The 17,260-nt window shown below is 43.0% G+C and overlaps 1 pseudogene; it reads right to left on the bottom strand.

The window, feature by feature from the left end:
- Positions 1–6,330: 6,330 nt before the first annotated feature.
- On the bottom strand, positions 6,331–6,448 carry LOC126458832 (5S ribosomal RNA; annotated as a pseudogene).
- Between the last annotated feature and the right edge of the window lie 10,812 nt (positions 6,449–17,260).

Here is a 17,260-nt window from a genome sequence, read left to right as displayed (position 1 = left end):
TGTTCAAAATGTCCTCCGTTAGCGAGGATACATGCATCCACCCTCCGCCGTATGGAATCCCTGATGGGTTGATTTAGTCCTGGAGAATGGCGTATTGTATCACAGCCGTCCACAATACGAGCACGAAGAGTCTCTACATTTGGTACCGGGGTTGCGTAGACAAGAGCTTTCAAATGCCCCCGTAAATGAAAGTCAAGAGGGTTGAGGTCAGGAGAGCGTGGAGGCCATGGAATTGGTCCGCCTCTACCAATCCATCGGTCACCGAATCTGTTGTTGAGAAGCGTACGAACACTTCGACTGAAATATGCAGGAGCTCCATCGCGCATGAACCACAAGTTGTGTCGTATTTGTAAAGGGACATGTTCTAGCAGCACACGTAGAGTATCCCGTATGAAATCATGATAACGTGCTCCATTGAGCGTAGGTGGACGAAACTAAAATGAGCTCTAACATGGAAATTAAGCGTTTCCGGACACATGTCCACATAACATCTTTTCTTTATTTGTGTGTGAGGAATGTTTCCTGAAAGTTTGGCCGTACCCTTTTGTAACACCCTGTATAACATCCAATGGGAACGGAATAGTTTTAACGGTTGCTGATCAAGTTGGAGAGCAGCGACCAAGGCACACTGATCAGAAAAACTAGCAGGGATAGGGTCGACTGCAAGAATGCAATCGCGCATCCAATCCGGTAAGTAGAATCGGTCAATCCTGTTACTCGAAGCTGCAGTGAAATACATAAATTTAGCGAATGTCGCATGTTTACACTCTCAAACATCATTCGCGTGCAGCAAGCGTATCAACTCCTTTAAATCCCGACGGAAATTAAAACGTGGAGACTGATCAACAGACGCAGGACACAGATAAAATCACAAGCCAACATAGACCCAAGGACGCCTACGTAACATATAATTAATCTCCTCTTTAGGAAAGCGCGAACTTTCCAGTGTGCGACCAGAATCAGATGGTGCATATCAGACACCAAGATGAGGTCAAGAAGTCTGCAGCCTATCCGTCTGGTAGACTCAAGCACCTCTACCTCAGCGACAGGAATGCCTTCCCGAAAGATTCGAAATCCAGCCTGAATGAAATTGGTTAATAGAACTTCTTGCAGGAACACGATATTCATATAGAAATCATATATAAACTGAAGAAGCGAAGCTAGGGGCAGCTCTGATTCCAGTCGGTTGACCTTTAAGGGGAGCCGGAAGGAGCCATATCCTCCATGTTAATTCTAGGAAATAGAAGGAACATTTTTTCTAAAACCATTAAACATATTGCTCTGAAATTTGAACTACATGTTCAGTGAATATTTCTCTAAAAAGTTATAATGCCATGTTAAGAAATACTTATTGGTTTTTGTTTTACAATTTTTTTAAACAGATGCTTATTTTTTTCTAAAATTTTGCACTTTTTCTTCTATAACTCTTAAATTATAGACTTTTTTTTACAATTTATTATAAAAATGAAGGAAATGAAGTAGACAATATTGTGTATAAATTTCATTGATATACTGTTAGCAATTTTTTAGAAAATGTTCCTCAAACATGAAAATTTTAAAGTTACAGGAAATGGCATCCAAAGATTTTTAATACATTCCTGCCCCATATGATGGATTATCTGCATCCTCTTGTTTTTCCAGTGTTAGTTTCCTTTTCACTGGTCTTTTCTTCCCTTTTGCTCCATGTTGTTGGCCTTTGTCTCTTCTTCCTGCACCTCTTAGTCTTTCTTCATCAATTAGGCGCATTGTGGAAATGGTGTTGAGTCCTGGTTGGAAACCTAAACGTTTCAGCACATCACATTTGATAATGTTTCCTTCATTGTATGTTGCCAATGCATCATACACTCCAAAATAAAATGTTTTTATCTGCACAGACATTCTTTTGGAAATCCTAATCCAATTTAAATTCTTTACGCTTTCATTTGGATTTTGTGTTTCCCCAGTGGTTTTTCAAGTGCTATTGCTCTGTGTGTTTTTATACTGTGGCCAACATTTAAATTGTGTGTGTGACTTCAGTGTATTTTAAGTGCCCCACAAATCACCGACTATGTTATTTTAACTGTATCTCTACTTTTTAACTCTCCCCCAATGAACGTCCCCGTATTAGTGTATATTTTAGCTTCCATTGTCTCTATTTACTGTGTTTTTGGTATTTTAATCCGACTTTAGGGTCTAGTGGACTATTTTATATGGCTGCCAAACACAAGTCAAAACACACGGTATAGCGTTTATGTTTACCGATATGAACAGTCACGTTTCACAGAGATAAAGCCATACAACGTTGGAAAACAAAACACTGTCTAATTCCGCAGAGATACCCTGCTTGCAGCCAGCTAGCGCCGCTGTCAGAGGTGACATACCAAGTCGCTACAACCGTTTACGCTGCGCGTCAACTTTTCAGCGATAAAAAACACACTTAGAATTCACTTAGAAGGATGAAACTTGATTTGTTTTATTCAGAAAACTCCAAAAATTTTATAATGAAAAAAAAAAACAAAAAAATGTTAATTTTGTCATTTTCATCGTTCCGGCTCCCCTCAATGTGACAAATGTATATGCTTGAGCCATCAATTAAACTAAAATCACAGAGATAGCAACAGAGCAGTATGACTATCCAAACAGTTTCCCATCACAGTTCAATGACGAACCCGAGAGCGGGGTGCTAGTCCCGGCCGCAACTGAATACACTCGGTTGTTCTGCGCGCCGCTGCATGTTCCAGCTGGACACGTTGTTTACGCGACTGCTACGGTCGCAGGTTCGAATCTGCCTCGGGCAGATGTCCTTAGGTTAGTTAGGTTTAAGTAGTTCTAAGTTCTAGGAGACTGATGACCTCAGATATTAAGTCCCATAGTGCTCAGAGCCATTTGAACCATTTTGAACGTTGTTTACGCTGGCTGCATGGCGCAATAGGCGCTGCAGTCGGCGGCTAGACTGATCTTGCACTACTTCCATACCTATCTGTGACATCCCAGGGTCGGAGGCTTGTCCCACGGAAGGGTCACTCTGCAAGGCGAGACGACTCTCTAAAAGGGAGCAATCAGAGTGGATCTCAGAGACAGCGGGAGCCAAATTTGGATAACAACTTCCGCAATAGGAGTCGCAACAGGCGGAAAATCACGATCCCCACCGTCGACAGGAGGGGGAGGTTGAGGAGGGCATTGCTCTTCTACCGACTGTATTTGTGGTGGAGGCTGAGAAGGCAATGACTCCGACAACACTCGCTCCAGGGCGGCTCCCTTGGATCCGCTACTGCTGTAGCAGAAATACCAGAGACTGCCTCTCCGGTCTCCACATCGCCAGGGCTATGTGGTACTACAATACTTGTTGGCTCAGGGGTGTGTGGGGCAGGGGAAAGCACAGCTAAATCATTACCATCTAAGAATAAATAGTATTTTCATTTGTTTCATAACGGAACACAGTGCGAGAAATCTAACGGGAGATAATTTGAATTCAATGTGATGCACAATGAATGGTCCGCCCTCCCATCAAGTAGTAATCGACACCCCATACGGTTTCGTTACGAGAAAGAGATCGCTAGGTTTGTAATGATCCTCTTACTAATTTTTCTGGTGCACTTACTTATTTCTAAGCCCGTCCGGTTAGCCGTGCGGTCAAGCGCACTGCTTTCCGAGCGGGGTGGCGTGCCGGTCCCCGGGCGGATTAGTGTCGAGGTCTGGTGTGCCGGCCAGTCTGTGGATTGTTTTTAAGGCGGTTTTCCATCTGCCTCGGCGAATGCGGGCTGTTTCCCCTTATCCACCACAGCTACATTATGTTGGCGATTGCTGCGCAAACGCTTTCTCCACGTACACCATAATTACTCTAACACGCAAACCACTGGGGGCCGAACCGCACAGTAACCCTAGGTTCGGTGTGGGGCGGCGGTAGGGTGAGACGACTGCTGTAGCCTGTTGTGGGGCTGTTGTGTACCACTGCGGCTACGGCGGGGACGGAGCCTCTCTGTCGTTTTTAGCTCCCCAGTTCAATACAATACAATACAACACAATACAATACTTATTTCTAACACAACATGCCATTCGTGTTTATAATGGTGAGAAAACGTACCTTAAATACGGTAACATCTATTGTGAGAAAGAAGAAAAGCGACACAAAAAAACTGGGCCCCAGTATTGCAGCGATTATATCGTAAATGGTAATATTTATTTTAAGTGATACAGATTGAATTCCTGAGATGAACTTTGTTTGGTATTGGTTGCTGATACGACCTTTTTATTAAGCTTTAGAAACTTACGACAAAATAATTTAAATTTTAAACCTTAAATAACTTTTTTATGTAGCTACTTGCCATTGTAAACTGCGCACTCCATACATGCTGCTGAATCTGCATACACTTAATTTCTATGGCGATAGCAAAAAAACTCGACTGGCATCAGCCTCATCGCTATGACGGATGCTTGATGTGTTACTGTCACTATCACTGCTACTGACTTTTGCAAAACAGTTTTACTCTGGCTCTCCCCATGGTCTTCAACGATGTTTGACGGGCCATATTAAGTCTATTGGATAGAAATTGAAGTGGCACGGTGGTAACCTAACGATTCTACGACCATATGTTTTTGCCAGTTCGTCGATTTTATATTTGGAGAACTGTGGTTTATACAGATACTTTTTTGCGTAATCTCCATTTTTTTAAGATTATCATTTACGTCGACGTCGCGACGCTGAGGCGAGTCAGTCAGTTCCTCCTTCCGCTTTCCCATGGTACATGTCCTAAAAACAACAAATAAATGCTAAGGAGTATTATCTAGAACAATTGTTGATGTTTTTCCCAAATTTGGTTCAAAAATGGTTCAAATGGCTCTGAGCATTATGGGACTCAACTGCTGAGGTCATAAGCCCCCTAGAACTACTTAAACCTAACTAACCTTAGGACAACACACACATCCATGCCCGAGGCAGGATTCGAACCTGCGACCGTAGCGGTCTTGCGGTTCCAGACTGTAGCGCCAGAACCGCTCGGCCACCAGCGGCCGGCCCCAAATTTGGTACTGGTGATTCTGCGAATGACTTTGTTCATTTCTTCATGATAATCTGCTGTATTTTTTGATATAAAAAGCAAGAGACTGTTAGGGAGAAAACCCAGTGAGATGCCTACATGAAGAAAAATAGGTCTGTCATCCTTGCAGGAAGGTTTTGCCACTGTTCCATTACTTGTGCCGTCTGCCCAGGCCTGTTCTACAGGGTGACTAAAACTGGCTCCTGTTTCACCAAGCCGCACCACTCCGTCCATATATATATATATATATATATATATATATATATATATATATATATATATATATATATATATATATATGGATGCTGCTGAATCTGCACACACTTAATTTCTATGGCGATAGCAAAAAAACTCGACTGGCATCAGCCTCATCGCTATGACGGATGCTTGATGTGTTACTGTCACTATCACTGCTACTGACTTTTGCAAAGTATAGATATGGACATGACCTTCCGCACAAGATGCTTCATGTTTTTAAATATTTTAGCGATGACAAACCTTTCTTAGTGTGTTGATTTTTATCCACTTGGCAGCTTGTGCGAAAGGTTCAGAGTAAAATGAAAACGTTTTCGACTAGATATTTATAAGACCTGAATATGACAGCAAAGTCTGTCGAAACCGGTTAAATAAATAAATATTTTATGCGATCTTGGCTGTTGAATGGTTTTTAACAATTAAAACAGGTCGCCCTTCAGTACTCTCACAATGAGAAAATTCAATTATACTCAAAGCTTACCTTGTTAGCAGAAAGCGGGCTACCATTATGTTCTTCAGTCTCGAAGTAGGCACATAACGTGCAATCCATTTCTCTCGTCTGACCTCCGTATTTGTCCGGGTGCGTCAGAATCTTGTTCGCCGATGTCATGCTTGCATTGAGGTTGATGCCCGTCAGTTTCAACACATTTTCTAAGGTAGAGTACAAATGGTGCGTTCATTGTGTCAGTGATTATATTTGCAATTAACTGTAACTAAAGTGAATAAAAAAGTACACAGTAATATGATTGTATTCCTATTATCTCCTTGCGCTGCCGGAAATCCTCTGGTCCAGAGAACGACGTGGAACTTTTCCATCATATCTTCCAACCAGCTTCCTTCTGATATTGTTCAGTACCACACAAAAGATAAAAAGGCAACGAGTGGCCTACCGGGACCATCCGACCGCCGTGTCATCCTCAGAGGGGGATGCGGATAGGAGGGGCGTGGGGTCAGCACACCGCTCTCACGGTCGTTATGATGCTATTCTTGACCCAAGCCGCTACTATTCGGTCGAGTAGCTCCTCAATTGGCATCACAAGGCTGAGTGCACCCCGAAAAATGGCAACAGCGCATGGCGGCCTGGATGGTCACCCATCCAAGTGCCGACCACGCCCGACAGCGCTTAACTTCGGTGATCTCACGGGAACCGGTGTATCCACTGCAGCAAGGCCGTTACCACTCAAAAGATAACAGTAACAAAAACTAAAATAATAACTGCTACAGTCGTAAAAACAAACACAAACGAAGTCATAGGTTACAACGACCACGCAGGATAGCAAGCTGACAAACTGAAGCACAGTGCAAGAGGGAAGAATTGTGGCGGTTGAGGTGAAGGTTTGGTAACTTCGGGTATTTGCTGCGGCTACGAGTCTCATCGGATTGGCCAGATGGGGACCGTGCCTCCTACGTGGGCTTCCCCTCTACTACTTCTCTTTTAGTTGTCTGTCCAAAAGTAATTATGAACAAACCTTTCTTGGAGTCATCAGTCTTCTGACTGGTTTGATGCAACCCGCCACGAACTCCTCTACTGTGCCAAACTTCAGAATAGCTCTTGCAACCTACATCATCAGTTATTTGATGGATTGATCCCAATCTCTGTCTTCCTCTACTATTTCTACCCTCTACAGCTCCCTCTAGTACCATGTAAATTATTCCCTGATGTCATAAGAGATGGCCTGTAATCACGTCCTTTCTTGTAGTCAGTGTTTTCCATACAGAGTGTTTCCGTAAAGAGCGTTAAAAAATGTAACAGGACATAGAAGATGCTCCACTGACCAATTTGAGGCAGGGAACCTGTGGTCGGTGAAGCCAGCTTAAGGAGTTAACACGAATAAAATCACATTACTGTGTTTTGCATTAGTTACAGTTAACTTCAAATACCATCACTAACAAAATGAACTTACCATTTGTACTGTATCTTAGAAAATGTGTTTACATTGGCGAACAAGATTCTGACGCACCCTGACAAATATCCCTGGTGTGTTTCGAATCACACCACGGTACAGCTACAATTCTGCCTTCTAATTCCATCTCCGTATCCACTGGGGTCTCATACACAAGTGACTTTAGATACACCATAGAAAATAATCAAGGGGGTTCAGGTTAGGTAACCGCAGGCCGTGGAATAGGACAGCATTGAGATGGTTGCGGACATCGGCACTGAAGTGCGGCGGTCCACGATCATGTTGAATCCACGTCCTCTCTCGACACGATACAATGTAAATCCGATACAACAGAGCCACCTTATGGACAAGTAAACTAAACAAATCCCATATCATGACTTCCTTGTAATCAGGCTAGTCGTATTCATTTCCTTGCAGAATATAAACGATGTACAAGTAAATTGTGGGGTACTGCCCACTCGCCTCTTATGGGTTGCCTGAAGGATGCTGCTTTCGCGGATCGCTATACAACATTTCAAACAAATCATATAAATGGTTTTTATTACAATAAAGTAGATTGACTATCGTATTGTATGGAACTGGGGAACTAGAAACGACGGAGAGGCTTCGTCCCCGCCGTAGTCCGCAGTGGTAAAAAAAAAAACACAACAGTTACCCGCCTTTCCCTATAGATAACCTCTATATTTCTCAGGATTTCGAACATCTTGCATTATTTTAGATGGCCGAACGCTTTTTCCAGTTCAACAGATCCTATGAACGTGCCTCTATTTTTCTTGAGTCTTGCTTCCATTATCAACCGCAACGTCAGAAATACGTCTCTGGTTCCTTTACCTTTCCTAAAGCCAAACTGATCGTCATCTAGCTCATCCTCAATTTTCTTTTGCATTCTTTTGTATATTATTCTTATCAGCAACTTAGATGCGTGAGCTTTTAAGCTGATGGTGTAATGATTTTCGCTCTTGTCGGCACATGAGGTCTTCGGAGTTGAGTGGACGATGATTTTCGGAAAGTCTGATGGCATATCGCCAGTTTCATGAATTTTACACACCACGTTAATAATCGTTTGGTTGGCATTTCCCACAATGATTTTACAAAATCCGATGGAATGTTACCTATTTGAGACCTGGTAGTCAGGGGAAGACAGGATTCGGTTACGATTATGGAAGGGGCAGTAGTCAATTACTATTGGTTGCCTTTTATAAGTATAGAGATTTATTTTAAACCTGTAATTCCACACTACACAACAAAATAAAAAACCGCACGTTATTAATGAAGGAATTAAGAATTGTGTAAAAGAATAGGGTTTTCAGTGTGTAACAATTAAGCAAATAACCATAAAATACAGATACAACAGATAATGTTTTAAGAACAAACCACTGTGATCACGGCTGAAGACCTTATACGCCAAGAATGGCAATAAAGTAAGAATGTTTAAGAACTCGCTGCAATTTACAACTTAGAAACATTAAAATATTACAGGTAAGTAGCCACAAACACAGCAGAAGGCATCAGACGCCATACATGGCAGTAAATAAGATTTTAAGATTTACTGCTAAAAATACCAATACCACATTAGAATTTTTAGGCAAATAATCACAATTACAGCTGAAGGCCTTACACGCGAGGATCGGTGATTATATAAAAAAATTTAAAAACCTGCCGTAAAACAGCAAATACAATAGCAAAGGTTAAAAAAAAAAAACAAAAAAAACAAGCAAATTATCTCCAAACAGGTGAAATAAAGTGATGGTAAACCTGTTAAGACAACCCTTACACTGCTAGATTTATTCTAGAAGGCGACCAGAACTATTAACTAGGCATACATAACCTTTAATGCAGGCATTACAAGGTATTATAATAAATAATACAATAATAAAACACAAGGATCAGGCACAGATGGTGCTCCAGGAATCGACCTCTGACAACAAACACTTTCACGAGCTCCAGGCAAATGCCGGGATGGTTCCTTTGAAAGGGCACGGCCGACTTCCTTCCCCGTCCTTCCCTAATCTGATGAGAACGATGACCTCGGTGTTTGGTCTCTTCCCCCAAAACAACTCAACCCAACTTTCTCGAGCAATGAGATAGGCAGCCAAGAATTGCATTCACTTCACAAGATGGTAACTCAGACTAGTGGCACTCCAATGAATGACTAATGATAAATTGCTGAAGCTAACTCACGTTCGAGAAAGCAAATACAAAGATGGAACAATACGCCAAAGCCAGAATACAGTGTTTAGAGCGCCCGGAACGAGAAAGGAATCACTACCACCAGAGTAGAAGAAATCACCAACCGGCCTACAATCAATAAAGCTGTCAAAACTACACGCCTTTCCGGACATCAGTGGCAAGGCAAGAAAACGTACACTGCCGTTACATACCCCAACCCCCAGTGCAGGTAACTGGGGCGTTAGTGGCCGCCAGGCAGGAAAAATACCGCTGGTTGTACTTAACAAACTGTAACAAGCTGAAAGCTGCTCTTTGCCTCGGCGACGCTACGAGCAGCAACACGACCCAAGTCACTGGAAAATCGCGAGATATCACACTAGTGGAGGTTTCTCTACTTCAAGTGCTCTCATCTTAAATCTTGCAGGATTCGGTTTACGACGAGGTCGTGCAAACTCGTGACCACAGCGCTTCGATCCGGCAGTCCATGTGTGCCACCAGCAGTCCTTGTGTGTTCACACAATGCGCTGACCTGGCTCCTCCTAAGTCCCCAACCGACTCCATACTCACATGACCCGGGAAAACGACGTCTCGCTTCCCGCGCCCGGATTCTCGGGTTCGATTCCCGGCTAGGTCAGGGATTTTCTCTGCCTCGTGATGACTGGGTGTTGTGTGATGTCCTTAGGTTAGTTAGGTTTAAGTAGTTCCAAGTTCTAGGGGACTGATGACCATAGATGTTAAGTCCCATAGTGTTCAGAGCCATTTTTTTGAAAACGACGTCGCCCCAAACATAGGACAACACTTATTACATACCGATAACCGCCGCTTCTGCCACTAGCGGACAGGCAATGCTTGCGAAACGGAGTGGCGCCAGTCAACACGAGAAGAAGACAAACAACCGCAACCATGCCAACTAAACGATACAATCTGGCCTCCAACAGAGGGCGGAAACCTACAAAGCACCATCGCGAGCCGCAGCATGGCCCACTAATCCTTCTATCTCATTTGAATTCTTCTAAATTCAGATTCTAACACTGAATCCCCTATCTCTTCCCTATTGACTCCTGTTTCTCCTTTTATCAAGTCATCATGTAAGTCCTTCCCCTGATAGAGGCCCTCAATGTACTCTTTCCAGCCAGCCGGTGTGGCCGAGTGGTTCTAGGCGCTTCAGTCTGCAACCGTACGACCTCTACGGTCACAGGTTCGAATCCTGCTTCGGGCATGGATGTGTGTGATGTCCCTAGGTTAGTTAGGCTTAAGTAGTTCTAAGTTCTAGGCGATTGATGACCTCAGATGTTAAGTCTCATAGTGCTCTCAGCCATTTGAACCATTTTTTACTCTTTCCACCAATCTGCTCTCTCCTCTGGATTTAACAGATGAATTCCCATTGCTCTCTCAATGCTACCACCCTTGCTTTTAATTTCACGAAACGTTGCTTTGACTTTTCTGTATGCTGAGTCAGTCCTTAGGACAATAATTTCTCTTTCTATTCGTTCACATATTTCACGCAGCCATTTCGCCATTGCTTCCGTGCACTTCCCATTTATATAATTTCTAAGTGACTAGTATTTCTGTATTCCTGAGTTTTCTAGATCATTTTTATACTTCCTTCTTTGTTCAACCAGCTGGAGAATTTTTTCTATTATCCATGGTTTCTTCGCAGTTATCTTCCTTGTACCTACGTTTTTCCCTCTAATGCCTGCGGCTACCCGTTTTAGAGACTTCAATTCCTATCCAACTGTACTGCCTACTGATCTATTATCGCAGTATCTAGAGCCTCAGAGAACATCAAGCGTATGTCTTCATTCCTTAGTGCTTCCGAATACCACTTCCTTGCACATAGATTCTTCCTCACTTGTCTCCTGAACTTCAGCCCACTCTTCATGTTACCAGATTGTGATCTGAGTCTGTATCTGCCCCTGTGTACGCCTTACAGTCCAATATCTGATTTCGGAGTCTTTGCCAGACCATGATGGATTCTAACGGAAATCATCCTGTATCTCCCGGCTTTTTCCAAGTATACCTGCTCCTTTTGTGATTCTTGAACAGAGTGTTCCCTTTTACCAACTGAAATTTATTGCAGAACTTAATTAGTCTTTCTCCTCTTTCATTCCCACTCCCAAGCCCATATTCTACAGTAACCTTTCCTTCTACTCCTATGACTATTAGATTTTCATCTCTCTTTACATACTGAATTACCCGTTCAATATCTTCATATACTTTTTCTATCTCTTTATCTCCTGCTTGCGACTTCAGCACGTATAAATGAACTATGGTTGTCGGTGTTGGTTTGCGGCCGATTCTGATAAGAACAACCGTACCAATGTACTGTTCTCAGTAACTCAGTCTCTGCCCTACATTCCTGCTCCCGTTGTATCATTTTCAGCTGCTGTTGATATTACCCTATACTCCTCTGATCAGAAATCCTTGCCTTGTTACCATTTCACTCCACTGATGGCCACTATCTCTACATTGAGCCTTACCATTTCCATTTTCAGATTTTCTAGCTGCCCTACCACGTTCAGATTTCTGACATTCCACTCCCCACTTCTAGAACGTTATATTTCCCCTGGTTATGCAATCTTTTTCTGATGGCCACCTTCCTATTGGCAGCCCCTGCCAGAGATCTCAATGGAGAACTAGTCCGGAATGTTTTGCCAATGAAAAGATAATCTAGGCTGTTTTTCAATTACAGGATACACGTTATATGTCTTTAATGCAGTGGTTTCCATTGCCTTATAGATCTTCATGCTGTTGTTCATTGCTGATTCCTCCGCCTTTTAGGGGCAGTTTCCCACCCGAAGGACAAGAGAGTGCCATGAACCTATGTCTGTTCCTCCACCTTCTTTGACAATGCCGTTAGTAAAATGAGGGTGACTTCCTAAGCTGGAAGTCTTCGGTCGGCATTTCTGATGATTTTTATTCAAAATTTATGCAGTGATGGTCTTCGAATCCAGCACAGAGGACGTTTCGATTACTAATCAAAGACGCTATTCCAAGACCACTGACTATTGAAGGTTTGCTGTATGTATCTTAGAGCGTTGTTACAACGCTGAAAAACTTAGCTCTTTTGAAGAAGAAAGACAAAGAATAAAATGAAAAGGCGCTCTTTATTGGCACGTATATAGTATTTGATTTTTTTGTACATACTTATTTTTTCGAGCAAATAAATATTTTAGAAATGCTGGAACGACACGTTTCCCATATTACAGTTCGCAGCACTGCAGTGAGCTAGTCTTTCGACTTTTGCCTAGACCATCTAGAATGAATTTGGTTTTTGTCATTAATATACTGTCTTATCCTTGCAAGATCCTCAATTTTGTTACTGTATTTAGACTTACTGCTGCAAGAGCAGTCCCCCGTAGCCTCAGTTTCAATATTTATTTCATAAAACGTTCACATAAACAGTTTAATGGCTACATCGGTTTCGGCTGAGAAGTCATAATCAATATTGCTCAAATATTTCTTATCCGATTGCTGATGACTACAATAATTGCCTTTTGGAAATATTGGTTCCTAGCATCTTTTGACACAGCCATCGGTCAAAGAGAAACTTACGGGCTTTCGGTCTAAACCGATACAGCCGTTGAATAGTTTATGTGAGCGTAAACTTTATACCAAAAAGTAATGTGCTCTCTGACTATCTCTGCCAGTATCACGGTAGTAGGTACACTGTACACAAAACAGTACTCAGAACACAAGCAATTTTCATGACGAATTGTAAACATAGACGATTGCTCGCGACAGGCGAGTCTCGGTGATGGAATAACGTGCCAGGGGCGCTGCAGTTGACAGAAAGAAAATCAGACCTGTAAACGGGTCTTTAGTTTTCATTTTTAATTTTCCGCTGCTTTAAATGTTGGCGTAGAAATATCAAGGCAAAAAATCATACGAATGCCTCGTGTCTGCTCTTTCGGACGTGTGCACAAGAATACACACAACACGAATTCGTATAACTGATCGCCTCGATGGGCAATGAATCCGCAAACTTCAGGGTGGACGCATTTTTACGTTCAACCTGTAGAGGGAATTTAAAAGTAGTGATCATTGAGGGTAGGGATGGGATCCGCAGGTAGGAGGTGCTTCGGGGGGGAGGGGGGGGAAGCAATGTGAGTGACCCGGGGAGCGTGCCTAGATAGTCCGCGGATTTGCGATAAACACGGTGTTCGGGTGATGCAGTAGTTAGCGCAGCTGTCTAGTACGTAGGAGATCCAAGATTCGAGTCTCGGTCAGAGACGCATTTTCACCCGTTGCCGCACTAACTGATACCATTAGTTCCTTCTTTCTCCCCCCTCCCCATTGAATTTACTTACAAAATCATAATCCAATGAGTAATTTACGGAAATTATGTTATACTGCTACAGTGCCTAACACACACAGATGAGAGTTTCGGGTAACAAAACCCAGTTAAGGAGAAAAAGTGCGGTTAAGTGTAATCATAAAGTCTATAAAACATTTAATACTCTGTATATATAAATCCCTAAACATAATGTAACAAATGATACAGGACATGAAAAACAAGCTCTTAATGGGTGAGGGTGTATTTTAACGTGGCGCCGGGAAGTTAGTTGTGACAACCACCGACAGGGGTATCAACGACCGTAGTTGCTGAAAATGGCGGCGAATCAAGCAGGGAAAGCACTTTGTGTGATATAATTTGACGGTTGCCAGTCGGTAGTGTGTGAAACAGCTTTACGTAACAAAATTTCGCAAGACACGGCCAGTTTACAATAGCATAGTGAGGTGGTACAATATATTCGAGGAGGATGATTGTTTGTGCAATACAGAACTTTCGTGGTGAAATGGTGTCTCAGAACAGACAGTGGACAATGTGAGGGACGTGCTGCGAAGTCTCACGAAGTCTACTAGTCGAGCTAGTGCAGAAATAGACGTCCTTCTGCCAACAGTGTGGAAAATCCTTCGTAAACGATTAAGAGTGGAACTTCTGTATGCCGCAGGGCACGGCGACAAACTGCACCCTCTGGAGTTCTGCACGACGGCTTCGCTGTCGAATTAATCTTCAGTGACGAGACAGTTTTGATCTTTCGCGAATGTTCACACACGGGGTACTGAGAACACACATTTAACCAACGAATATGTCCGCCAATGCAATAAAGTTTGCGTATTCTTTGCCGTCACCAACATGTTTTACTATGGACGATTCTTCTTTGTTAAGAGTACCGACAGTGACGTCACCTATCTCGACATGCCGCTACTGTGGCTCATGCCACGGCTTGAAACTGAAAGGACGGGTTTCATCTTTCAGCACGATGGTGTCACTCCACATTTCCATAATACAGGGCACAAAGTTCTCCAGGCTTGACTCCTTGCAGTTTATTCTTGCGGGGTCACATCGGGGGTAATGTTTATGTTCCACTGCTAGCACTGAACCTCAAAGACATGCGACGCCCCATCTCAGCAGGAGTTCTCACCCTCACTGCTGATATATTGCATCAGGACTAGTCTACCCATTACATGTGTGGTGTGCGAGGAAGGGTGGCCACGCGGAGTGGCCGCTCGGTTCGAGGCGCCATGTGACGGACTGCGCAGCCACTTCCACCGGAGGTTCGAGTCGTCCCTCAAGCATGTGTGTGTGTGTGTGTGTGTGTGTGTGTGTGTGTGTTATTTTTGGCATAAGTTAGTTTAAATTAGTTTAAGTTGTGTGTAAGTCTAGGGACCGATGACCTCAGCAGTTTGGTCCGTTAGGAATTCACACACATTTGAACGAGGAAGGGTGGACGCATAGAACATTTATAAACATTATATAAAAAGATAGCTTTCGGAGTTTGTCTTTTACATACCAAACCATTTTTACGTTATTCTTGATCATTTACTGTACCGATTTTGTGTGTGTGTCATAAGGTTTATAATTACCCTATATTGTATCTTGAACTTAAATCTACGTATTTCTACACCAGTCTGTAATTTAAGAACCTACATATTAAGCAGGGTAAAAATAAATTCGTTTTTATTTTTATCACAGGTTCAATAAGAGCAAGAGTACAAAAGAGTCTATTGCACACTCCAGCCCACTAAGGCAAGGAAGGGTACGCACGCTGTCAGATAAGAGTTAGCGCGTGAAATTCTCCAGCAGTGGTCGCACAATGTGCCAGACCATCATAATTAGTATACTCAACATCCTCGCCAAAATCACATCTCGTCGCTGTTCAATTTTTTTTCTTTTTTTTCGGTCTCAATTTTCTGAGGAGCTATGAACGAGTGTCGGTGTTGCGGTTCGAGGTTTCTTCTATTATGGAGGATCCTGTTTTCAATCTCTCTCTTTCATTCGTCTTAATTTCCTCCTTATCGCTCTGATTCTGTTCGAGAGCATTCTTCACCGGTGATGAGAAGAGGTTTTCCAATTTTTTGGGCCATCCTCTTCCTTCTCTCAAGCGACGACAATTTTCGCAGAGGTCAGACGTCAGATATTAGCGTGTGCACTTGTGCTATTGTGAAACTGACTTCCAATTAGAATTTCCAGATTGGGTTTATTTCGTTGGACCACTGTCTCCAGTCTTCTTACTATACTCGATGTGAACTGAAGTTTCGTCTTCCGCCTTCGTCCGAGGCAGAGAAAAATCCTCCGCCATAAATATTACCTCATCTGCTGTTGCTGTCAGGTAGTAGACACGTCTGAATAAATCGCAACATTGGAGAAAATCCTTGCACGAAAGTACATTAGCTGACAAATGTATCGTTAAATCCCACAATACAACAAACAACTGCTACCACGTGTACAAGGGAGCGATACCATGTAGATCAAAGAGCTAATACAATAAATTAAACTGCATTGATTGTTTCATTATCACTTAAATTACGATGTTCGTACGTTACATTTGATCCTAACAAAAACACCCTCTTCCTTGAATTCCAAGAGAGAGTGCAGAATAACAGCAAATTACTGGTATTTATGCCACTACCAACTGCTATAATAGCTAGCCAATTCCAGTTCACCGAAAAAGTGCATCCAACACAGAAATACAATAAAATTGCTACACCAAGAAGAAATACAGATGATAAACGGGTATTCATTGGACAAATATATTATACTAGAACAGACATGTGATTACATTTTCACGCAATTTGGGTGTATAGATCCTGAGAAATCAGTACCCACAACAACCACCTTTGGCCGTAATAACGGCCTTGATACGCCTGGGCATTGAGTAATGGCGTGTACGGGTACAGCTGCCCATGCAGCTTCAACAAGATACCACAGTTCATCAAGAGTAGTGACTGGCGCATTGTGACGAGCCAGTTGCTCGGCAACCATTGACCAGACGTTTTCAGTTGGTGAGAGATCTGGAGAATGTGCTGGCCAGGGCGGCAGTAGAACATTTTCTGTATCCAGAAAGGCCCGTACACAACCTGCAACATGCAGTCGTGCATTATCCTGCTGAAATGTAGGGTTTCGCAGGGACCGAACGAAGGGTAGAGCCACGGGTCGTAACACATCTGAAATGTAACGACCATTGTTCAAAGTGCCGTCGATGTGAACAAGAGGTGACCGAGACGTGTAACCAAGGGCACCCCATACCATCAAGCCGGGTGATACGCCAGTATGGCGATGACGAATACACGCTTCCAATGTGCGTTTACCGCGAAGTCGCCAAACACGGATGCGACCATCATGATGCTGTAAACAGAACCTGGATTCATCCGAAAAAATGACGTTTTACCATTTCTGCACCCAGGTCCGTCGTTGAGTACACCATCGCAGGCGCTCCTGTCTGTGATGCAGCGTCAAGGGTAACCGCAGCCATGGTCGCCGAGCTGATAGTCCATGCTGCTGAAAACGTCGTCGAACTGTTCGTGCAGATGGTTGTTGTCTTGCAAACGTTCCCATCTGTTGACTCAGGGATCGAGACGTGGCTGCACGATCCATTACAGCCATGCGGATAAGATGCCTGTCATCTCGAC

This window comes from Schistocerca serialis, chromosome 2 (genome assembly GCF_023864345.2).
Source record: "Schistocerca serialis cubense isolate TAMUIC-IGC-003099 chromosome 2, iqSchSeri2.2, whole genome shotgun sequence".
NCBI lineage: Eukaryota > Metazoa > Arthropoda > Insecta > Orthoptera > Acrididae > Schistocerca > Schistocerca serialis.
Note: the sequence above shows the minus strand (reverse complement) of the source record. Positions and strands in the feature narration are given on the sequence as shown.